Source organism: Trachypithecus francoisi, unplaced genomic scaffold (assembly GCF_009764315.1).
Source record: "Trachypithecus francoisi isolate TF-2019V2 unplaced genomic scaffold, Tfra_2.0 Lachesis_group8, whole genome shotgun sequence".
NCBI classification, from domain to species: domain Eukaryota; kingdom Metazoa; phylum Chordata; class Mammalia; order Primates; family Cercopithecidae; genus Trachypithecus; species Trachypithecus francoisi.
In genome coordinates this window covers 72,245,639-72,271,786 of record NW_022681473.1, presented here as the reverse complement: position 1 = coordinate 72,271,786, position 26,148 = coordinate 72,245,639, and positions in this window count along the sequence as shown.

Below are 26,148 nucleotides of genomic sequence, written 5' to 3'. Positions count from 1 at the left end.
GTCTGATGAAACACCTTGTGTGGCTGCCCCAATTCAAGGGGGAGGGTTGGAGAATCTGCCCTGTTCGCTCAGCTCTCCACCTTGGCTGCCAAACAGCCATGCTTGCTCGAGGCTATGACAAGCCTTTTCTGTAGCTCTGTGTAGGAAGTGACAGCTGCTGAGAAATATCAGGTGAAAAGATAAAAGCTGAGGATTTCTCTCAAAGAGTTGAGCAAGATTTGAAAGCTGTACACTTGGTATGATTAAAAAAGAAAACAAAAGAATAGAGCAAATTAAGGCAGGAAGGAGTCAAAGATATCATGTAATCTGATTCCTCACTGACTGGTGTCTGTAGAGAAAAATGTTTTGCTCCGAAGTCACACAGCTAGTTAGTGGCAGGAAGGATTTAGAACAAAAATCTAGACAAATAGGCAAATATTTTTTTCCATCGTCCCCTTCTATCTGGTTCCTTTTCCATTTGAGTTGTTTGTTGTGCAGTTATTTAAGTAATATTTTACTATTCAGTGTATATAATTTGAGTCTCATTATGTGCCAGGCTCATGCAGACCAATTTCTATAATTCTTACAACAGTTGTATGAGCAGACATTGGTATCCTTGATGGTATTGTGAGAGATTACACAACTTGCCCAGCTCACACAGCTAGTAAGTAGCCAAACTTCTGTCTGTGTGGCTAGAGAATTCTCATTCTTTCCAAGATACGATGCTACCTCTGAAAGTTGGTTTTTGGAGTCAGTTAGGATTATAGATAAAAATTAGGGAGAAAGGAGAGAAACTAGATGGAACTAGAGAGTAGAAGGCTGGAATAAAGTAAAATAATGAAGGCTGGGATGTGATGACTGCAAGTGGCCCTTGGAGTCCCTTCCAGCCAGATGGAATAAGTAACTGGGATTCCTTAGTGTGAGGGCATAAATGTATAATCCGTGGGTGATATCCTTTGTTTCAAATTTAAATTAGACAAAAAATTGAAAAAAATTTCCCTAGTTTTTGCAAAAGACAGGCTGAGTGGTGCATGTAGAAACATATAATATGTTAGCTTGTATTCTACAGGTCCTGAGGTCATGGAAAGTTTGAGCTTTAAAATGAGAAGAGAAAATCAATTTAATCTCTTCTAATTAAGATCTTTTCCCATCCAAGAGAAAGTTGACGAATCTTACATTCAGAATGTATGAATGGTAGATAAAATGCTGTTCTCTATGTGACCACTATTGAAAACAGTACATGTAAACAATTGTTACACCTCATGCCATCCATTGATGAGGTATGAAACAGGCAATGTGCAAAATGAAATATTTATAATTCTTGGGAAACATGGATCCTTGATATGCCAAATTGCCCTGAGATGAAGAAGAAAATAAAAACAAGTAGTCAGAAAAAAGATGAAAGTAGCTTCAGCACATTATTTATGTTATGATGAAAAAACTTTTGTTTATATTAGACTCCATTTTTCATTTTGAAATACTGGGCCAGGAGCGGTGGCTTATGCCTGTAATCCCAACACTTTGGGAGGCCAAGGCAGGTGGATCATTTGAGGTCAGGAGTTCGAGACCAGCCTGGCCAACATGGCAAAACCCCATCTCTACTAAAAATACAAACAAACAAACAAACAAAAAGTTAGTGGGGCGTGATGGTGCATGCCTGTAATCCCAGCTACTCGGGAGGCTGAGGCAGGAGAATTGCTTGAAGCTGGGAGGCGGAGGTTGCAGTGAGCTGAGAGCACCACTGCACTCCAGCCTGGGTGACAGAGTGAGACTCCATCTCAAAAGAAAGAAAAAAAATTTTGGAAACAAAAACTTGAAAGGAAGAAAAAATACCCACAATGCTTGCACATTATATCACTTTTAGCATTTTGGTTTGCATTTCTCAATCTCTTCTTCTATTCTGGACCTCTTGTATAATTGTAATTTTATGTACAATTATATATATAATAAGCATTTTCTAGGTACAGTTTCCATAAAGACAATTTTTCATGATATCCTATACTTGTGAAGTGTATAGATGATAATTTACAACCTTTTTCTTACCATTGAGTATTTAGCTTGTTGCTGTGAATATTGTTAAATTTCCTGAAGTTTTTGACATCTCTCTACTGGCATATCTCTTTTAATCTTGTATTGTAGTGAATTGCTTTAATGAATTTCCTGATTTTAAACCATCCTTGCATTTCTCATATATAATGTACTTCATTCTAATGTATTCTGAATTTCATAGCTATAATTTTATGTAGATTTTAATCTCTATGTTCATCAGTATGATTGACTTAAGGAGATATAACAAGGCAGTCTGTTCTCCTTGAAAGGTCATGGCTGCTTTGTTAGACAGATCTGTTTTTGGATCCTCCACTTCCTGGTACATGACCTGGAACAAACAACTTAGAATTCCTTTTTATATGTTATTTTATTTTATTTTTATTTGGTCATATATTTTGAAAAGAGCACTCAAGGGATATGGTGTTTACCTGTGCTGAAGCATTCAATTCTGAAAGGTAATTTGAATGTTATATTCAAAATCTGAAAGGTAATTTGAAGGACTCATTGCATGGGTCAAAGTTATTGTAAATTCATGTACATCCATACCATACTCAAGATTGTGACAACATTTTTCTTTGTTATCCTATGTTTTAAATAACTAAGCTTTCAAAGTTAGTGGAATGAGACTTCTGGATTATAGCAAATGTGTAAGAAAGTATAAACAGACAACTATCAGTATAATTCAATCTAGTGGTTCCTAAACCTTGATTTGCTGTTGGCTGAGTAGGAAGGATGACCAGGCCTTCCCATCTGGAAAACACCCATACTCTTAAGTGATCCTCACATGCAGGCTCTCAGATTAGGGAAATACAGGTGTAGTGAAAAGAGAATCATAGATAATTTGTTAACACCATGTTTTAAAGCCCTGTTATTTATTTATTGGACTCAGAAAAATTCCCTAACCTTTCTGAACCTGAGTTTTATCATCTGCAATAAAGGTATAATACTTCTATTATAAGGTTATACATTGTCTTTCATGTAGTGATCAGTAAATGACAACCATTATTATTATAGTATTCTCTTGACACCAAGATGCTTCTTCCTACTCATTAATGTCTCTGTGGTTGAGATGCATCTCAAAATTAAGATAAACAATTATGTCAGCCACCAAGCAGGATAGTTACTGTACTGTTATATTGCCTGAAGATGTATAAACTTGTCCATATAGAGGTTATTTAATCACTTAATTGTTAACTCTGTTGAATTATTTGTATCAATATCACTACTGGGTGGTTGAATTTTAGCTTTTGAATTCCTAATTATTTAAATATGGATCCTAATTATTTATTTAGATGCCTTCAGAATACTGCATTGCCATCCAGTATTTTGAAGGCATCTAAATAAACAATTAGGCACTTAAATAAAATAATAATTTATTTAATTGAAATGAAAAAAAATGATGTTTCCAGAAGAATGATTGACACATACCAGGCAATGCAATGAGAGGAAATAGAAACTGCTAAAATAGATAGTAGAAATCTTAAAGTGGGAATTAGCAGTGACCAATTTATGTGTTTAATGAGTTGTCATTTAAGGGGCCGGGTGTGATGGCTCACGCCTATAATCCCAGAACTTTGGGAGGCTGAGGCAGGTGGATCACAAGGTCAAGAGATCAAGACCATCCTGGCCAACATGGTGAAACCCCATTGCTACTAAAAATACAAAAATTAGCTGGGCATGGTGGCACATGCCTGTAGTCCCAGCTACTCGGGAGGCTGAGGCAGGATAATTGCGATAATCGCCAGGAGGCAGAGGTTGCAGTGAGCCAAGATCGTGCCACTGCACTCCAGCCTGGCGACAGAGTGAGGCTCTGTCTAAAAAAGAAAAGGAAAAAAAAAAAAAAAAAGAGTTGTCATTTAGGTACCAAATAGCTCTTTCTCAAAAGCTGTTGGCTGACTTTCAAGAGAAGTTGGCTAACTTTCAGGATACTTCCTTTAGTAAAGAGAAAGAATAAAGCTGTGAGGGCTATGTAGATGAATCACCAACAGTCTTCTGTATGCCTGAAAACAATACTGTTAATCCTAAAGCTATGAAAAGCCTACTATCTTAAGCACAGGTTATGCCGGGTCTAAACCTTATGCTCCAAACTTGATTAGGCCACTGAAGAAAGAAGTATGGATAAATGTAGATGATTGCTAAATCTAAAACGTGAATATTTATGATTCTCCACTTCTTCCCCCAACAAAGCTGTAATAAACTGATTAAACTGATGTGGCTTATGATGAACAATAAATTAGGACCTAAAAAGAATGGGTGGCAGTGTAATTGGCTAATTATATTAGCATCTATACTTGAACTCTTATGGCAGTCTAGACAAATTGCACAGAGTAGCAATTTGTTGATTTGTGCTTCATTATAAGTCTGGGTTTTGTCCACAGAGGAAGGTGTTTTTTTTTTTTTTTTTTTTTTTGCTACTTTAAAGAGTAATGGAGGTGGACAGTTATTCATGCTAGCCAGCAGGCCAAGCTGAGCAGAGCTTTTGTGGTCCTTTGAGGTTTTGTAGAGTTGCAGAGATGTAAGCAATGTTAACATAAAGCTTAAATAGCAATAAATGGTTACATTGTTTCATGCCTTGCCTGTTCTGAAATGATAGTCATACATAGTTTGCATACTGATAATCCTATCTAGAAATGGTCAGTTATCACTTCAAACATCCAGGGAGGTTTTTCTTCTCGAGCTTTAAGAGTCTGAGGAATATAGCAAAGCAGCCGCTTCTTGTATTCTATAGCACCTATGGTCGTAGAAACATTAGACATTAAAAACAAGTGTTGTTTTAATTTATTTTTTTGAGATGGAGTCTCGCTCTGCCCACCCAGGCTGGAGTGCAGTGACAATCTCAGCTCACTGCAACCTCTGCCTCCAGGGTTCAAGCGATTCTCCTGCCTCAGCCACCCGAGTAGCTAGAACTACAGGTGCATGCCACCACACCCAGCTTATTTTTGTGTTTTTAGTAGAGAGGGGATTTCACTTTGTTGGCCAGGCTGGTCTCAACCTTCTGACCTCAAGTGATTCACCTGTCTCGGCCTCCCAAAGTGCTGGGATTACAGGCATGGGACACCACACCCAGCCTGTTGTTTTAATTTTCTGATGAGACAGTGGTCCAACCAGAGAGGGACTGGGTAAAGATGTTCGGTCTACTCTGTTGAGGATATCTTCTTAATAACTTCTGTTGCAATTCTTTATTTTCAGTACTATAGGAACAGCATAAAAATTTGCTAAGAAGTTGACATATACTGAAATGAATTGTACTCAATATGTGTATAGCTTAAGTAAGCATACTTGTACGTTAATAGTTGTCTATAAAACTGAAAAATATAAAAGAGTATCTACGGTGTTCTTTCTCACTCTTCAGTAGGATATTAAGAAGGCTTTTTAGGCCTGGTATGGCGCCTCTATCTTTCTTATATTGGTTGTACACATCCAACTTATATGTGTGTTGACTGTCAGGCGACTATGGTCCACTCACGTCTTATATCAGTGAAACCAATAGCAGAAGTGTTTTATCTCATTGAAGAGTATCAAGACTGTAATCAGATTGAACTGCATTTTAATCTCCCCTCTGTCATATATTACCTGGGGAATACTGGGTAAAATTCTTAACCTTTGAGAGCCTTAGTTCACTTATCTGTGAAGTGGGAATAACAACACCTACTTTATGGATTTGCCGTGACTGTTTTCTTTAATATTTTATTATTTTTAATTGATAAAATTTATGTATTTATTATGTACAACATGATGTTTTGAAATATGTATACAGTGTGGCATGGCTCCATAGAGCTAATTAACATATGCATTATCTCACTTATTTTTTGTAGCAAGAACAGTTAGAATCTACTGTTTTACTGACTTTGAAAATACAATACATTGTTATTCACTCTGGTCATCATGTTGTACTACAGGTCTCTTAAATGTATTCCTTCTGTCTAACTGAACTTCTGTATTCTTTGACCATCATCTCTCCAACCCTGCCCAGGTCCCCAGCAGCCCTTGGTAACCACCATTCTATTCTGTACTTCTGTGAGCTCTACTTTTAAAGATTCCACACATAAGTGAAATCATGTATTTGTCTTTCTGTGCCTGCCTCATTTCACTTAACAACATAATGTCCTTCAGGTTCAGGAAAGTTTTCAAAAATGACAGGATTTCCTTCTTTTTAGAGGCCAAATAGTATTCCATATATATACACACACACCATATATACACACACATACACACACACATTGTGTATATATGTGTGTGTATATATATCATTTTCTTTATTCATTCCTCTGTTAAGGAACACTTAGATTGATTCCATGTCCTGGCTATTGTGTTGTGATTATTAAAAGAAGTAATTTATTTAAAAGCACACTACCTGGTATATAGTGAACCTTAAATAAATGCCAACTTCCCTTCCATCACATCACTCCTTCCTTTCTTCTGAGCTTACAATAGATAAAAGTTTATTCTCTAAAGCAATAGCTCTGAAAGGGTGGTTCCCAGATCAGTTGCATCAGCATCACCTGGGGATTTGTTAGAAATGCAAATTATTGGCCCCACCACAGACTTCCTGTATCAGAAATTCTGAGGGTGGGGCTGAGTAATATGTGAAATCCTACAGGTGGTTCTGGTGCATGCTGAAGTTTGAGGACCACTGCCCTAAAATGTAGGCTTCCTGCTTAAACTAGTGTCCCAACAAATTTGTTTTTATTATCTCTATGGTCTGTGAGCAAATCTGAACATTGCACAGGTTGCAGGAGTCCAGTTCTGCAGAATAATACCCAGGAATGCCTTCTCTTCTTGCTATTGCCTTGACATAGCAGGTATTAAGATGGGTAAGGAGCACTAATGCCAATTGATTACAAGATGGAATAAAATCCTGAATAAAAGCTTTTATGCAGAAACCTGAATTTGTTTGCTCCATATCTTCAGCAATTCCTGAACCACCCTAGCTTTCTGAGTATTGTCCGAATTTATAATTTCTGCCAATCAATGGATATGAAATTGTGTATTATTCTGAGTTTAATTTATATTTTCCTGATTCTGCTGCTTATTGCTTGTACAATTTTGATTGACCAGCTTTTCCACCTCTGTGAAATGTTGGTTTATGCCTGTTATTCATTTTTCTGTAGGGTTGCTTAGTTTTTTCTTAGTGATCTATAAAATTATTTAGATCACTATAGACCAAATGAATTATCAATATTTGATCTCTTTTTGACCTATAAGAATGACAGTTTTGTATGGTTCAACCAAATACATTCTGAATAAATGCCTCTTTTTTGCTTTTGGTTCTATAAATTTTTCTTCCAGGTTATGGTTTCTCTTCTATTCATAGAATTTTTTTTGATGAAAAGAAGTTTTAAATTCTGATGTAATCAAATTTATTGACAATACCCTATATGATTTGTAGTTCATATGTCTTGTTGAAGGAATTAGTGCCTACATTTTCTCACTAGTCTGCAATATTAACTCTGTTATATGTTTTCATATAGTATTCTTTTTTCTTTATTATTATACTTTAAGTTCTAGGGAACATGTGCATAACGTGCAGGTTTGTTACATATGTATACCTGTGCCATGTTGGTGTGTTGCACCCATCAACTCGTCAGCACCCATCAACTCATCATTTACATCAGATATAACTCCCAATGCAATCCCTCCCCTCTCCCCCCTCCCCATAATAGGCCCCGGTGTGTGATGTTCCCCTTCCCGAGTCCAAGTGATCTCATTGTTCAGTTCCCACCTATGAGTGAGAACATGTGGTGTTTGGTTTTCTGTTCTTGCGATACTTTGCTGAGAATGATGGTTTCCAGCTGCATCCATGTCCCTACAAAGAACACAAACTCATCCTTTTTTATGGCTGCATAGTATTCCATGGTGTATATGTGCCACATTTTCTCAATCCAGTCTGTCATTGATGGACATTTGGGTTGATTCCAAGTCTTTGCTATTGTGAATAGTGCTGCAATAAACATACGTGTGCACATGTCTTTATAGCAGCATGATTTATCATCCTTTGGGTATATACCCAGTAGTGGGATGGCTGGGTCATATGGTACATCTAGTTCTAGATCCTTGAGGAATTGCCATACTGTTTTCCATAATGGTTGAACCACTTTACAATCCCACCAACAATGTAAAAGTGTTCCCATTTCTCCACATCCTCTCCAGCACCTGTTGTTTTCTGACTTTTTAATGATCGCCATTCTAACTGGTGTGAGATGGTATCTCATTGTAGTTTTGATTTGCATTTCTCTAATGGCCAGTGATGGTAAGCATTTTTTCATGTGTCTGTTGGCTGTATGAATGTCATCTTTTGAGAAATGTCTGTTCATATCCTTTGCCCACTTTTTGATGGGGTTGTTTGTTTTTTTCTTGTAAATTTGTTTGAGTTCTTTGTGGGTTCTGGATATTAGCCCTTTGTCAGATGATTAGATTGCAAAACTTTTCTCCCATTCTGTAGGTTGCCTGTTCACTCTGATGGTAGTTTCTTTTGCTGTGCAGAAGCTCTTTAGTTTAATTAGATCCCATTTGTTAATTTTGGCTTTTGCTGCCATTGCTTTTGGTGTTTTAGACATGAAATCCTTGCCATGCTTATGTCCTGAATGGTATTTCCTAGGTTTTCTTCTAGGGTTTTTATGGTATTAGGTCTAACATTTAAGTCTCTAATCCATCTTGAATTAATTTTCGTATAAGGAGTAAGGAAAGGATCCAGTTTCAACTTTCTACTTATGGCTAGCCAATTTTCCCAGCACCATTTATTAAATAGGGAATCCTTTCCCCATTTCTTGTTTCTGTCAGGTTTGTCAAAGATCAGATGGCTGTAGATGTGTAGTATTATTTCTGAGGACTCTGTTCTGTTCCATTGGTCTATATCTCTGTTTTGTTACCAGTACCATGCTGTTTTGGTTACCATAGCCTTGTAGTATAGTTTGAAGCCAGGCATCGTGATGCCTCCAGCTTTGTTCTTTTGACTGAGGATTGTCTTGGCAATGCGGGGTCTTTTTTGGTTCCATATGAACTTTAAAGCAGTTTTTTCAAATTCTGTGAAGAAAGTCATTGGTAGCTTGATGGGGATGGCATTGAATCTATAAATGACCTTGGGCAGTATGGCCATTTTCACGATATTGATTCTTTCTATCCACGAGCGTGGTATGTTCTTCCATTTGTTTGTGATCTCTTTTATTTCACTGAGCAGTGGTTTGTAGTTCTCCTTGAAGAGGTCCTTTACATCCCTTGTAAGTTGGATTCCTAGGTATTTTATTCTCTTTGAAGCAATTGTGAATGGAAGTTGATTCCTGATTTGGCTCTCTGCTTGTCTGTTACTGGTGTATAAGAATGCTTGTGATTTTTGCACATTAATTTTGTATCCTGACACTTTGCTGAAGTTTCTTTTCTTTTTTTCTTTCTTTTTTTTTTTTTTTATTAGACTTTAAGTTCTAGGGTACATGTGCATAACGTGCAGATTTGTTACATATGTATACTTGTGCCATGTTTGTGTGCTGCACCCAACTCGTCAGCACCCATCAGTTCGTCATTTATATCAGGTATAACTCCCAATGTAATCCCTCCCCCCTCCCCCCTTCCCATAATAGGCCCTGGTATGTGATGTTCCCCTTCCCGAGTCCAAGTGATCTCATTGTTCAGTTCCCACCTATGAGTGAGAACATGCGGTGTTTGGTTTTCTGTTCTTGCGATACTTTGCTGAGAATAATGGTTTCCAGCTGCATCCATGTCCCTACAAAGGACGCAAACTCATCCTTTTTTTGGCTGCATAATATTCCATGGTGTATATGTGCCACATTTTCTCAATCCAGTCTGTCATTGATGGACATTTGGGTTGATTCCAAGTCTTTGCTATTGTGAATAGTGCCCCAATAAACATACGTGTGCATGTGTCTTTATAGCAGCATGATTTATAATCCTTTGGGTATATACCCAGTAGTGGGATGGCTGGGTCATATGGTACATCTAGTTCTAGATCCTTGAGGAATTGCCATACTGTTTTCCATAATGGTTGAACTAGTTTACAATCCCACCAACAGTGTAAAAGTGTTCCTATTTTTCCACATCCTCTCCAGCAACTGTTGTTTCCTAACTTTTGAATGTATGCCATTCTAACTGGTGTGAGATGGTATCTCATTGTGGTTTTGATTTGCATTTCTCTGATGGCCAGTGATGATGAGTATTTTTTTCATGTGTCTGTTGGCTGTATGAATGTCATCTTTTGAGAAATGTCTGTTCATGTACTTTGCCCACTTTTTGATGGGGTTGTTGGTTTTTTTCTTGTAAATTTGTTTGAGTTCTTTGTAGGTTCTGGATATTAGCCCTTTGTCAGATGAGTAGACTGCAAAACTTTTCTCCCATTCTGTAGGTTGCCTGTTCACTCTGATGGTAGTTTCTTTTGCTGTGAAGAAGCTCTTTAGTTTAATAAGATCCCATTTATCAATTTTGGCTTTTGCTGCCATTGCTTTTGGTGTTTTAGACATGAAGTCCTTGCCTTTGCCTATGTCCTGAATGGTACTACCTCGGTTTTCTTCTAGGGTTTTTATGGTATTAGGTCTAACATTTAAGTCCCTAATCCATCTTGAATTAATTTTCATATAAGGAGTAAGGAAAGGATCCAGTTTCAACTTTCTACTTATGGCTAGCCAATTTTCCCAGCACCATTTATTAAATAGGGAATCCTTTCCCCATTTTTTGTTTCTCTCAGGTTTGTCAAAGATCAGATGGGTGTAGATGTGTGGTATTATTTCTGAGGACTCTGTTCTGTTCCATTGGTCTATATCTCTGTTTTGGTACCAGTACCATGCTGTTTTGGTTACTGTAGCCTTGTAGTATAGTTTGAAGTCAGGTAGCGTGATGCCTCCAGCTTTGTTCTTATGACATAGGATCGTCTTGGCAATGCGGGCTCCTTTTTCATTCCATATGAACTTTAAAGCAGTTTTTTCCAATTCTGTGAAGAAAGTCATTGGTAGCTTGATGGGGATGGCATTGAATCTATAAATGACCTTGGGCAGTATGGCCATTTTCACGATATTGATTCTTCCTATCCATGAGCATGGTATGTTCTTCCATTTGTTTGTATCCTCTTTCATTTCACTGAGCAGTGGTTTGTAGTTCTCCTTGAAGAGGTCCTTTACATCCCTTGTAAGTTGGATTCCTAGGTATTTTATTCTCTTTGAAGCAATTGTGAATGGAAGTTCCTTCATGATTTGTCTCTCTGTTTGTCTGTTACTGGTGTATAAGAATGCTTGTGATTTTTGCACATTAATTTTGTATTGAGACTTTGCTGAAGTTGCTTATCAGCTTAAGGAGATTTTGGGCTGAGACAATGGGGTTTTCTAAATATACAATCATGTCATCTGCAAACAGGGACAATTTGACTTCTTCTTTTCCTAACTGGATACCCTCGATTTCTTTCTCTTGCCTGATTGCCCTAGCCAGAACTTCCAACACTATGTTGAATAGGAGTGGTGAGAGAGGGCATCCCTGTCTTGTGCCAGTTTTCAAAGGGAATTTTTCCAGTTTTTGCCCATTCAGTATGATATTGGCTGTGGGTTTGTCATAAATAGCTCTTATTATTTTGAGGTACGTTCCATCAATACCGAATTTCTTGAGCGTTTTTAGCATGAAGGGCTGTTGAATTTTGTCAAAGGCCTTTTCTGCATCTATTGAGATAATCATGTGGTTTTTGTCTTTGTTTCTGTTTATATGTTGGATTACGTTTATTTATTTGCAAATGTTGAACCAGCCTTGCATCCCAGGGATGAAGCCCATTTGGTCATGGTGTATAAACTTTCTGATGTGCTGCTGAATCCGGTTTGCCAGTATTTCATTGAGGATTTTTGCATCGACGTTCATCAGGGATATTGGTCTAAAATTCTCTTTTTTTGTTGTGTCTCTGCCAGGCTTTGGTATCAGGATGATGTTGGCCTCATAAGAGTTAGGGAGGATTCCCTCCTTTTCTATTGATTGGAATAGTTTCAGAAGGAATGGTACCAGCTCCTCCTTGTACCTCTGGTAGAATTCAGCTGTGAATCCATCTGGTCCTGGACTTTTTTTGGTTGGTAGGCTATTATTATTGCCTCAATTTCAGAGCCTGCTATTGTCTATTCAGGGATTCAACTTCTTCCTGGTTTAGTCTTGGAGAGTGTAAGTGTCCAGGAAATTATCCATTTCTTCTAGATTTTCTAGTTGATTTGTGTAGAGGTGTTTATAGTATTCTCTGATGGTAGTTTGTATTTCTGTGGGGTCGGTGGTGATATCCCCTTTATCATTTTTTATTGCATCTATTTGATTCTTCTCTCTTTTCTTCTTTATTTGTCTTGCTAGCGGTCTGTCAATTTTGTTGATGTTTTCAAAAAACCAACTCCTGGATTCATTGATTTTTTGGAGGGTTTTTTGTGACTCTATCTCCTTCAGTTCTGCTCTGATCTTAGTTATTTCTTGCCTTCTGCTGGCTTTTGAATGTGTTTGCTCTTGCTTCTCTAGTTCTTTTAATTGTGATGTTAGAGTGTCAATTTTAGATCTTCCCTGCTTTCTCTTGTGGGCATTTAGTGCTATAAATTTCCCTCTACACACTGCTTTAAATGTGTCCCAGAGATTCTGGTATGTTGTATCTTTGTTCTCATTGGTTTCAAAGAACATCTTTATTTCTGCTTTCATTTCGTTATGTACCCAGTAGTCATTCAGGAGCAGGTTGTTCAGTTTCCATGTAGTTGAGCGGTTTAGATTGAGTTTCTTAGTCCTGCGTTCTAGTTTGATTGCACTGTGGTCTGAGAGACAGTTTGTTATAATTTCTGTTTTTGTACATTTGCTGAGGAGTGCTTTACTTCCAATTATGTGGTCAATTTTGGAATAAGTGTGATGTGGTGCTAAGAAGAATGTATATTCTGTTGATTTGGGGTGGAGAGTTCTATAGATGTCTTTTAAGTCTGCTTGCTGCAGAGATGAGTTCAATTCCTGGATATCCTTGTTAACTTTCTGTCTCGTTGATCTGTCTAATGTTGACAGTGGGGTGTTGAAGTCTCCCATTATTATTGTATGGGAGTCTAAGTCCCTTTGTAAGTCTCTAAGAACTTGCTTTATGAATCTGGGTGCTCCTGTATTGGGTGCATATATATTTAGGATAGGTAACTCTTCTTATTGAATTGATCCCTTTACCATTATGTAATGACCTTCTTTGTCTCTTTTGATCTTTGATGGTTTAAAGTCTGTTTTATCAGAGACTAGGATTGCAACCCCTGCTTTTTTTTGTTCTCCATTTGCTTGGTCGATCTTCGTCCATCCCTTTATTTTGAGCCTATGTATGTCTCTGCATGTGAGATGGGTCTCCTGAATACAGCAGACTGATGGGTCTTGACTCTTTATCCAGTTTACCAGTCTGTGTCTTTTAGTTGGAGCATTTAATCCATTTACATTTAAGGTTGATATTGTTATGTGTGAACTTTATCCTGCCATTATAATAATAACTGGTCATTTTGCTTGTTAGTTGGTGCAGTTTCTTCCTAGCCTGGATGGTCTTTACATTTTGGCATGTTTTTGCAATGGCTGGTGCCAGTTGTTCCTTTCCATGTTTAGTGCTTCCTTCAGGGTCTCTTGTAAGGCAGGCCTGGTGGTGACAAAATCTCTAAGCATTTGCTTATCTGTAAAGGATTTTATTTCTCCTTCATTTATGAAACTTAGTTTGGCTGGATATGAAATTCTGGGTTGAAAATTATTTTCCTTAAGAATATTGAATATTGGCCCCCACTGTCTTCTGGCTTGTAGGGTTTCTGCCGAGAGATCTGCTGTTAGTCTGATGGGCTTCCCTTTGTGGGTAACCCGACCTTTCTCTCTGGCTGCCCTTAAGATTTTTTCCTTCATTTCAACTTTGGTGAATCTGGCAATTATGTGTCTTGGAGTTGCTCTTCTGGAGGAGTGTCTTTGTGGCGTCCTCTGTATTTCCTGAATTTGAATGTTGGCCTGCCCTACTAGGTTGGGGACGTTCTCCTGGATGATATCCTGAAGAGTGTTTTCCAACTTGGTTCCATTTTCCCCCTCACTTTCAGGCACCCCAGTCAGACGTAGATTTGGTCTTTTTACATAATCCCATACTTCTTGCAGGCTTTGTTCATTTCTTTTTTCTTTAGGTTTCTCTTCTCGCTTCATTTCATTCATTTGATCCTCAATCACTGATACTCTTTCTTCCAGTTGATCGAGTTGGTTACTGAAGCTTGTGCATTTGTCCCGTATTTCTCGTGTCATAGTTTTCATCTCTGTCATTTCGTTTTTGACCTTCTCTGCATTAATTATTCTAGCTATCAATTCTTCCACTCTTTTTTCAAGATTTTTAGTTTCTTTTTGCTGGGTACGTAATTCCTCTTTTAGCTCTGCCAAGTTTGATAGACTGAAGCCTTCTTCTCTCATCTCATAAAAGTCATTCTCCGTCCAGCTTTGATCCATTGCTGGCAATGAGCTGTGCTCCTTTGCAGGTGGAGATGCGCTCTTATTTTTTGAATTTCCAGCTTTTCTGCCCTGCTTTTTCCCCATCTTTTTGGTTTTATCTGCCATGGTCTTTGATGATTGTGACGTACTGATGGGGTTTTGGTGTAGGTGTCCTTCCTGTTTAACAGTCAGGACCCTCAGCTGTACATCTGTTGGAGATTGCTTGAGGTCCACTCCAGACCCTGTTTGCCTCGGTATCAGCAGCAGAGGCTGCAGAAGATAGAATATTGCTAAACAGCGAGTGTACCTGTCTGATTCTTACTTTGGAAGCTTCCTCTCAGGGGTGTACTCCACCATGTGAGGTGTGGGGTATCAGTCTGCCCCTAGTGGGGGATGTCTCCCAGTTAGGCTACTCAGGGGTCAGGGACCCACTTGAGCAGGCAATCTGTCCGTTCTCACATCTCAACCTCCATGTTGGTAGATCCACTGCTCTCTTCAAAGCTGTCAGATGTTGTTTGCATCTGCAGAGGTTTCTGCTGCTTTTTTTTTTTTTTGTTGTTGTTGTTGTTGTTGTTTAGCTGTGCCCTGTCCCCAGAGGTGGAGTCTACAGAGACAGGCAGGCTTCCTTGAGCTGCTGTGAGCTCCACCCAATTCGATCTTCCCAGCGGCTTTGTTTACCTACTTAAGCCTCAGCAATTGCGGGCACCCCTCCCCCAGCCTCGCTGCTGCCTTGCAGTTAGATCGTAGACTGCTGTGCTAGCAATGAGGGAGGCTCTGTGCGTGTGGGACCCTTCCGGCCAGGTGTGGGATATAATCTCCTGGTATGCCCCTTTGCTTAAAGCACAGTATTTGGGTGGGAGTTACCCGATTTTCCAGGTGTTGTGTGTCTCAGTTACCCTGGCAAGGAAAAGGGATTCCCTTCCCCCTTGCGCTTCCCAGGTGAGGCGATGCCTGGCCCTGCTTCAGCTCTCACTGGTTGGGCTGCGGCAGCTGACCAGCACCCATTGCCTGGCACTCCCTAGTGAGATGAACCCAGTACCTCAGTTGAAAATGCAGAAATCACCTGTCTTCTGTGTTGCTGGCGCTGGGAGTTGGAGACTGAAGCTGTTCCTATTCAGCCATCTTGCTCTGCCCTTCTTCATATAGTATTCTTGAATAATAAATCTCTGCCTTTGTTTTTCCAAGTACATTTAAGAATTACATTGTCAAAATTATATAAAAATCTGCTGAGACTTGATTGAAATTTGGCTTTAAATTTTGTAGAAAATTGAGTTTATAATATTGATTTTAATTTAAAAAGTTTGGCATAGTTCTGTTTTTCTAGAATTAGTAGAGTATTTAATCTGCTAATCTGTCTGAAGTTTCTTTTGGGTTTTCTAAGTGGGTAATCATATCCACTACAAAAACATGATAGTTTTGTTTCTTCCATTTCAATGCAATTTTGAGCACATTTTATTTATTTATATTTTCTTGTTTCATTATGCTGGATGGTACTTCAAGTGCACTGTAAAAGAGATGCAGAAATAATGGGCATCCTTGTTATATCCTTAATATTAAAAGGATATGCATTTAACGTTTTACCATTGTTAAAAATAAACTGAGGGACAATACCATTTTAAAGAGTTTATTTGATCAAATAGTTATTCATGAATCTGGCAGCTCCAAACCACAAGTGGTTTGGGAGCTCCTCTAAGGAGTACAAGGGGGAGACTTTTATCCGACAAAAAAGAAAGTAAAGCAAAGAAAATATTTGATTGGTTGGACTACAGTTATACAGTTGCCTTATTTGGTCTATCCCACTGGAAAGTCCTTACTTATGTAATTATGAGTTTGTTGGATGCTTCTGACTGGATGAGCTTATGTTTGGTTTTTCTCTAACAAAGGCATTTATAAGCAATGGCACAAGTTAGCTTTTACTTATGTTTGCAGTTTAAGCAAGGTTAAGGTATTTGTGAGGCCTAACTAACTTTGTCTGACTCAGGGCTTCCTCAGGCCCAGTCTCCGTTTTAATTTACTTTAACATTGAGTTTGTTTGCTGTGGGCTTTTTATTTTTTTATTTTTATGTTTTTTGATAGATATTCTTTATCACCTTAGGGAAAATCCTAATTTGCTGAGAGTTATACTCAATAAGGAATATTAATTTAATGAAAATTTTCTGTATATATTTAAATGGCTTAGGTTTTTCTCCTGGACTATTTTACTTGGTAAAGGTTTTTGCATTCCCAGAACAAAGGAAACTTAGTCATGTCATTTTCTTTAAAACTTGTTGTTATAAATTGATGCTTTGGGTTTGCTAAGTTTGAATTTTTTAATTTGCTACTCCCTGCCAATGGTACCTTTTTCTTAGTTTTAATTTAATATTTCACTCTGTATTTTATTTATAATAAATATATCTCTTTAGCTATCTACCCAATAACATCAATATCTAGAACTGATTCTTAGATTTCTGTTGGACTAAGGTCTGTCTGACGGCACAGTCCCAGCTAGTAATTCCTGTGATGGTGTTCTTCTTGTGTGTTGTTACCATCAATCAAAATCTTGTTCTTTCATGGAAATCTATTCTAGGTTTTCTCCTTTATAAGGCCTTCCCAGATTCCTGTGACTAGAAGTAATTGCTTCCTTTTTATGTTCCTACTCTATTTTATAGGTATTTCTATTTGGCCTTTAATTCGTTCTTCTTGGTTTATATATCATCTCCCACATATTTTATAAGGCCCTTGAGAGCAGGGATGGCATCTTACTCAATTTTTTACTCCTAATATCAAGCCAGTTTCTATCATTTATAGAGAGACAGAACTGGGTAATGAAGAAAAAAAATTAGTTAGATGGTGTTTGAAACTAGCTTTGGCCTAATTACTAAATGTTCTTAAGCTTCATCATGTATAAAACAGGAAGTATAATTGACTCATTTCTCCTGATTATAAAGATATAATTAAATGAAATAATGTTTATAAAATGGGTGGCACATAGGTCTTCACTACATGTTTGATGAATTATGCATTAATTGACCAAGTAGAGGGATCTGTTTTTAGTAGTTATCCTACTATATTGTTTAGAAATTATGCTAAATGTTACACAATGTTTACCTTTAGAGCCACAAGTAAAGGAAGCAGATCCAAACGTGCACTTGTCAAAGAAACATCAGCCTCAGGCTGTTTGGCAAGGATTCTTTGTAAAGCACTGTTTGAGGTGCTGCTGGAATTAATAATTCTCCTACTTCTCTCTGGATAATGATTCTTTCATCACATTAGTTTTGCTGAGAGAGCTACACAAGGGCTGGCTGGTGTTGCATGTGGAGCTCCATTGCACTGGGACATGGGGAACTTGTCATAAGCTGCCAGTTACTTCCATGCACCACCCAGAGAAGAACGTCAAGGAGTTAGCACTTCTCTACCTGAGAACCTGATTTTGACCAGGAATCTCAGCATCACTGAATATTAGGTATGGAAGAAGAATGTCCAAACATTTATGTAAAATTTGATTAGTTGTATCAGCACATATGTTATGAACCAGGGATTTAAAAGGAGGTCTGGCTTAGAGAGAACATATCTACATTCTCCTTCTTAGAACCTGTCAGTGTTTTCCAAATGCCAGTAAATAAAGTCGAAATCCCAAAGACTTGTTTAAATTTCTACATGAGTCATCTCTCACTATTTCTCATGTGCTCTGTACTTCTGCTTCTCCATGTGTTTTGCTGATCTATAATTCCCATCACTTTACTATCCCTGAATATTTACTGAAACAGAATCCCCGCTTAGAATGTTCTAGTTCAACCCATTCTTCTATACTCAGTTCATATGTTACCTTTTCCAGGTAGCCTTCCTTAATCGAATCAATACAAATTAATATTTCATTTAGTTTTGAGTAAATAAGCACATTTTATTTATTTATTTTCACATTTTATTTTATTTTTTATTGTTATACTTTTAAGTTCTAGGGTACATGTGCACGACATGCAGGTGTGTTATATATGTATCCATGTGCCATGTTGGTGATAAGCACATTTTAAATAATGACATTTTATTTGAATGATAAAACACATCTTTTAAAAGTGCCTAATGTAAATGAGTTAATGGGTGCAGCACACCAACATGGCACATGGACACATATGTAACAGACCTGCACGTTGTGCACATGTACCCTAGAACATAAAGTATAATGAAAAAAATAATGAAAATAAAGTAAAATAAAATAAAAGTGCCACTCTGTACCAGGCAATGAGCTGAGGTCCAAAATGGATTATTCTCAATAAGCTCAGTTCTATTGGGAGACAAGAAAGGAACAAATAATATACTGTTAACTGTTAATGTATTTAGATAATGTGCTACAGGAGTGTGAAGAATAGAAAGCCAAAGCGTAGTTGGTCTGTAGCTTCTCCAATATGATCTTCCCCCATGGGTAGTTTGAGATTATTTGCGGCATGGTGGCTGGGTTCAAAGTGCAAGTATCCTAAGAAGGCAAAGAGAAAGATTATGGCCTTTCTTTTGCATGGAAAGTCACGTAATATCACTTCCACCATTCCCTATTGGCACACATGCATAAAATCCACTCAGGTTTAGATAAGTGGACCTAGTCCCCATCACTTAATGAAAAGAGTGCCAGTGCCAAGGTCACATTTGAACAAGAGCATGTGGATGAGAGATATTACTGTGGCCATCTTGGAAAATACAAACTACTGTTTTACCCCTGTTACCTTCTGTTTACTTGTCCACTTTACTTCATAAGGAAACCCTTAAAACACAAGCCATCCATTAATTTGTTTTCAAAGTCTGTGAGAACTGGGGTTGCCAGGGAGATTGTGTTTTATTCTGAAGATGGGTTTAGGGGAGAAGACTCATGAAGGATGGAATAGGTGGTGACAGCATAGAGGAAAGAAAAAGAAAGTTGAGTACTGAGGTGTGGGGCAGAGAGAAGGAAGGAGAACCCAAAACCAGTTCAGATCTGATGGGAGTTTTCTGTCAATGATTGATATACTAAGCCTTGTTTATCTCAATTTAGATGTAAATAATTAATTGCACGGTGAAGACATAATGAATTTTTGCTTAAGTCTTATTTGTTAAGCTTAAATAATCAATCTGAATAAATAAATAAAGCTTAAGCCTTATTGATTACGCTTTATTTACACGTGAATGTGAATGGGGTTAAGTCAGATTTCTTGTGACAGGAACTTGATAGTTTCTAGGTGGAGCATAGTGGTACAAATGGGTGAAGGAAGAATCCGGGGTGGGGAGTTTTCCAGAACTGGGGCAAGAGGAAAAAGATAATGTTTTGGTTTCTGAGCCCATTAGTCAGTCTTTTAATATGCCCATTGCTTAGAGATGCAATATATAACACTGTTTAAGAGTCTAAAATGTGTTCGTAGAAACCTGAGTTTTAGAATACATGCCATGGCTCACGCCTGTAATCCCAGTACTTTCGGAGGCTGAGGTGGGCAGATGACTTGAGGTCAGGAGTTTGAGACCAGCCTGGCCAACATGGCGAAACCCTGTCTCTACTAAAAATACAAAATTAGCCGGGCATGGTGGCGGGCACTTGTAATCCCAGCTACTTGGGAGGCTAAGGCAGGAGAATTGCTTGAACCTGGGAGGTGGAGGTTGCAGTTAGCCAAGATCGTGCCACTGCACTCCAGCCTGGGTGACAGAGCAAGACTCTGTTTTAAGAAAAAACAAACAAAACAAAACAAAAACAAAAAAAACCCTGAGTTTTAATCACCCCTTCAATACTTAATAGCTGAATGAATTCAGAAAAATTACTGGCTTTGAAACCTCAGTTACCTTATTGCCAAAATGGGAATAGTAGCATCCCTTTCAAAGAATTATTGGGCATTAAATATAATTCTATAAGGTTTACACCTAGCAGTTTCTGATGCCTAGTAAGTGCTCAAAAATGATAAATAACAACCATTATAATATCTTTATATTTCTGCATTTTTTTCTGAGTATTTGTTCTGCATTCAGCCATATATTGTTTATCTCCTTTATCATTGTGTGGAGGGTGGCCTAGATTCTTTATCATCCTCCAGGTGGAACTCTTACCCTGGGAAATGATTTTCATGCAGCCTTAAAAAAAAAAAAAGTGAGCAGAAGCTTCTGTGAGAGGAATTGCTTTGGTCAACGAGTGGTTAGAAGAATCCCAGTCCTAATTACCCAAATGTGTACAAGGACCCTCCAGTATACTCAAGTACTCCTCCACGCCTCGCATAATTTGGAGTGGCAGATAGTTATGATGCTTGCATTATGATGAGAATAGAGACAGTGGGTATAGTTAATATTATCTTTCTTTAGATTTCTACTCTCAGTTATGACTAGGTGAAACTCTAAACCTCTGGCCTTTCCTGTGGGCTTAGCACTTAATTATGCAAACCAATTCCAACTTGCACAAATATACAAGAGGTAAGGTGGGGGAGCAAAGTAGGGTGGGGTAAGGTGTAGGGACTTCCTTCCTTTTACTAGCTGTGTGATCCTGAGCAAATGGCTTAACTTCTGTGAGACTGTTTTCACATCTGTAAAATGAAGATAACAATGCCTACCTCATAGGGTTGCTGTGAGGATTAAATAGGTAAAGGACTAGCACGGTTCTTGCGGCACAGTAGGGCTTAATCAGTGTTATTTTTTCCTTGGTTTCCTATTCTCTTGTAGGATAGTCATCCCAACAATTATGCGTAAAATAGAAACTTCCTAACCTTAGACACACCTGGAGCTATAAGTTTTCAAGTCTGAATAACCTTCTCCTGCTAGTTATTAGATTGTCCTTTCTTCTGCTGGCTGTGGAAATGTGTAACAATCCAACTCTCCCTGCATACTCAATGGACTAATTTGCAAAAATTTGGAGGAAGAGCGTAAATATTAAATGCAGTAGAAGAAGTAGGCTAAGTGAGTCTTCTCACATTTCTTAGGAGTTTGGTTTAGATAACGAACCTACTGGTGGTGGGAAAAACAAAGTTTTGACTTGAAACCTTTTTTATAGGGAGGTGGTGTAGGGAGCAAATTATACTATTCTTCGTACATTGTGTTGCAATTTTAAGGTGTTGCAACTTCCTGAACTACCATCTTGGCAGCCTAAGAACAGGATTTTCACTTGAACCCCTCAAAGCAACTCATTTAATATGCAGTCATTTATGCCTTCTTTTCTCCCATCCCACATCTTTCTTTCATTCTGCAAGGCTTTCCTAATGATGTGCTATGTTTTAACTACTATGTTAAACCTGGATACATTGTATAACCAATGCAATGTGAGACCATGTTATTTATATTGGTTGTTTGATTAATTAACAAAATTTTTCAAAATATCATTAAAATGATGAATACATACATTAAACATTTTATTTTAACTTAGAGAAGGGCATGTTTAATCATTAATCTTTTAATGCAAAGTCATGTTTTTTCTTTGATTGAGTCTGCTGATAGGAGGTTGCAGTTATCCTACTTGAATAAACCCTACCCACATTGCATTGTTTACAATTTCTAGTTTCCATTTCTTTAAAGTGGAGTTAAAACTTAGGTACATGACAAGCAAACTAAGCATAAAATCTTTAACAATTTTTATTTTTTTCTTCCCAATCTTTTGAAACCATTTTTTTCCTCATTGCTAATTTAGTAGCCTTTTTAAAATAGCTTACCTTCATTGAGTTTTTTCGAGGCATTCCATTTCTTTTTACTGGTATAGCTGTTCTTTTTTTAGAAGTAATTTTTAATAGTTGCAAAAATTTTCTATATGGGTGCAGCATAATTGCCTTGACAGATTACATTTTGTATCCTTGCACTATGTCCAGTTCCCTTTCTCTTATTTTTTATTAATAAAAATATAAATAATGCTACAATAGATATTTTTTCCTTTTTTTTAAACTCACACATTTATTTTAAAAATAATTTCCACGTTTATTTTAGATTCGGGGGTACATGTGCAGGTTTGTTGCATGGGCATATGGCGTGATACACCATGGGCATATGGCATAATGATCCTATTACCCAGTTGGTAAGCATAGTACCCAATAATTAGTTTTTCAGTCCTCCCCCCATGAGTAGTCCTCAGTCTCTATTGTTACCATCTTTATATCCACATGTATCCAATGTTTAGCTTCCACTTATAAGTGAGAACATGCAGTATCTGGTTTTGTTTCTTTGCTAATTTTCTTAGGATGATAGTCTTTAGCTGCATCAATGTTGCTGCAAAGAACATGATTTCATTCCATTCACTTTTTATGGCTGCATAGTATTCCACGGTGTATATGTACCACATTTTAAAAAAATCTTAAAAAACCTTAAAAATCTTAAAAAAATCTAAAAAAACCTAGATTGATTTTATGTATTTGCTATTGTGAATAGTGCTGCAATGAACATATAAGTGCATGTGTCTTTATGATAGAATGCTTTATATTCCTTTGGGTATATATCTGGTAATGAGATTGCTGGGTCAAATGATAGTTCTGTTTTAGCTCTCTGAGAAATCTCCAAGCTTTCCACAGTGACTGAACTAATTTACACTGATACCAACAATGTATGTGTTCCCTTTTCTTTGCAGTCTTGCCAGCATCTGACGTTCTTTGACTTTATAACAATAACCATTCTGACTAGTATGAGATTGTTTTGATTTGTGCTTTTCTGATGATTTGTGATGTCGAGCATTTTTTCATATATTTGTTGGCTGCTTGTATGTCTTATTTTGTGAAGTGTATGTTCAGGTCTTTTGCCCACTTTTTAATAAGGTTATTTGGTTTTTGTTTGTTGGGTTGTTTAAGTTCCTTACAGATTCTAGATATTAGTCCTTTGTCAGATGCATGATTTGCTAATACTTTCTCCACAATATTGCATATAGATTCTGTGGGCTATTTATTCTGTTGATAGTTTCTTTTGTTGTGCAGAAGCTCTTTAGTTTAATTAGGTCTCACTCATCAACTTTTGCTTTTGTTGCAGTTGCTTTTGAGGACTTAGTCATAAATTCTCTGCTAAGGGCAATGTCCAAGATGGTATTCCCTAGATTTTCTTCTAGGATTTTTTATAGCTTGAGGTCTTGCATTTAAGTGTTAAGTTAATTGAGTGTTGAGTTAATTTTTGTATATGGTAAAAGGTGGGGATGTAGTTCATTCTTCTACATATGGCTAGCCAGTTAATCCCGTACCTTTTAGCACATAGGGAGTCCTTGCCACATTATTTATTCTTGTCTGCTTTGTAGAAGATCAGATGGTTGTAGGTGTGCAGCTTTATTTCTGGGTCCTCTGTTCTCTTCCACTGATCTATGTACCTTTTTTTTGTACCAGTACTATGCTGTTTGGGTTAGTATAGCTGGTTTGCTTTCTAGGAAACTGATTTGCTTTCTAGGAAACTCATTTGCTTTCTAGGAAACTGATTTGCTTTCTAGGAACCCGATTTGCTTTCTAGGCTCACCAGGGCGAGTATTAAAGGACCAGCGAGTAGGCAAGGCTAGGAGCAAAACTGCAAATTTATTTTTTGGTCAGCCAGCTTTGTGGGGGAGGGGTGAGGTCCGTCGGTCTCCGGCAGGGGAGGCCGGGGGAGTCATCCAGTGGAGCTCTCCGGCAAGGTTCCTAATGCAGTCCCGACAGGTGTGGGGACCGAGGAAGTTTGCGCAGCGGGCCGGCAGGGAGCGGCTTTTATGTCCTGGGCCTGGGAGTGGGAGGGCAGTGGGCGGGACATAGGCGGGTCGGGGGCCAGGCGGTAGGCGTGGCTAGGCGGGTTCCGGTTTTTCTCCCTCGGAGGTGGGGTTGCGCCTGCACAGTCGACCTGTGTCTTTCCCGGGCGTGGGAAAGTGGACAGTGAAGAACCCAGAACTGCGCCATCTTGTATAGTTTGAAGTCAGGTAATGTGCTACGTTTGACTTTGTTCTTTTTGCTTAGGATTGTTTTTGGCTATTCAGGCTCTTTTCGGTTACAGATGAATTTCAGAATTTTTTTTCTAATTCTGTGCAAAATGATGTTGGTAGTTTGATAGAAATAGTGTTGAATCTGTAGATTGCTTTGGGCAGTATGGTCATTTTAATAATAATAATTTTTCTAATCCATGAGCCTGGAATGCTTTTCTATTTGTGTCATCTCTAATTTCTTTCAGTAGTGTTTTGTAGTTGCCCTTGTAGAGATCTTTTACTGCTTTGGTTAGATGTATTCCTAGGTATTTTATTTTTTTGTGTGTGTATAGCATCTTTTTGCACCCATAGTTAATGGGTTTATAATCATAGTTAAATGACATGATTACAATAACACATAAACAAAAAGAGATTTTGTAACAGACATCACTGATGCTTGGCAAATTTACATCCTAACCATTGGGAGCAAAAAATGCGTGAACATAGTTTGAGCAGCCTACAAATCCTAAGTGTTTAGTTGCAGTGGTTCTCAGTCAGCATGCTACAGAGATAAATACTTAATACAGAGAGTTGAGTAAGTAGAGGATGATTACAAGAGTTAGTGTCGCATAAGGGTATGTCAGATGAGTAAACAGGCAGTTTTGATGCAGTGATAGGCTATTTCAGATATACTCTGGTGTCTGTGGGATACAGAAAGGGAATTTGACTCAGTCTGGGGCATCAGGGAAAGATCCAACACAGCAGTTTACACAGAATGAGCACTTGATTAATATGTGCCTAAGGAAATATTTGCTAATCCTGTTCCTTGGAATTTGGGGTTTACATTGATTTTAAAAAAAGAACTTGACTTGCTTTCCCTAAGATTCACACAGAACTCAGGACCTTTCCTTCTGATCTGTAATTTAAACAATTATGTGACAGTCAATAATCCCATTTGACAAGACCTTGAAAGTATAGTCCATGCCATGCTGAATTTGAAGTAGTTACAGGTTGGGAGTGGGGGATGTATTTAATATTTCAGAAAAAGTATAGTATTTCTCTGTCTGGGAGAAATTCTATTTTTTTTTTTTTTTTGGTTCAGATACTAATGAAGCATCTGAGTGAATGAAGTGGCCTCATTGCTGTCCTCATCCCATCAGAACAAAGAGCAGAAAGGGATTCAACAGTATTATACATAATTTGAAATGTTCTAGAAGAAAATAATGTAAAAAAAATGTAGTAGAAATAGCTACTGCTTTTAAAGGGCTTATGGGCCAGGCACGGTGGCTCACGCCTGTAATTCCAGCACTTTGGGAGGCCTAGGCAGGTGGATCGCTGGAGGTCAGGAGTTCAAGAGCAGCCTGGCCAGCATGGTGGAACCCTGTCTCTACTAAAAATACAAAAATATTAGCCAGGCATGGTGGCGCATGCCTGTAATCCCAGCTACTTGGGAGGCTGAGGCAGGAGAATCACTTGAACCCAGGAGGCAGAGGTTGCAGTGAGCTGAGATCATGCCTGGGTGACAGAGAGAGATTCCATCTCAAAAGAAAAAAAAAAAAAAGAAAAAAAAAAGACTTCTGTGCCAAAAGCTGCATTAAGTGATTATATACATTATCTCATTTAATCTATACAACATTCCTACTAAATACCTAGTATTTACACTTATTTATTTTAGCAAATTAGAGAAGTGACTTGGGACATCTTGGATGCAAATCCTTGATTGTGTGTCTTTTCAATCTGTTACACAGACTCCCAAAGCAGAGAAAATGACAGACACGGCACAAAGCAACTCTTCTTGAGGTAACAAGTTAGGTTGAAAAGTACCATTTGGCAGAGAGAAGTGGGGTAAGGGTTGGACAATCTTTCTTAGCAATCCCAAGGATGGAAATTTTAAGCAAATTTGGAGGCAATTATAG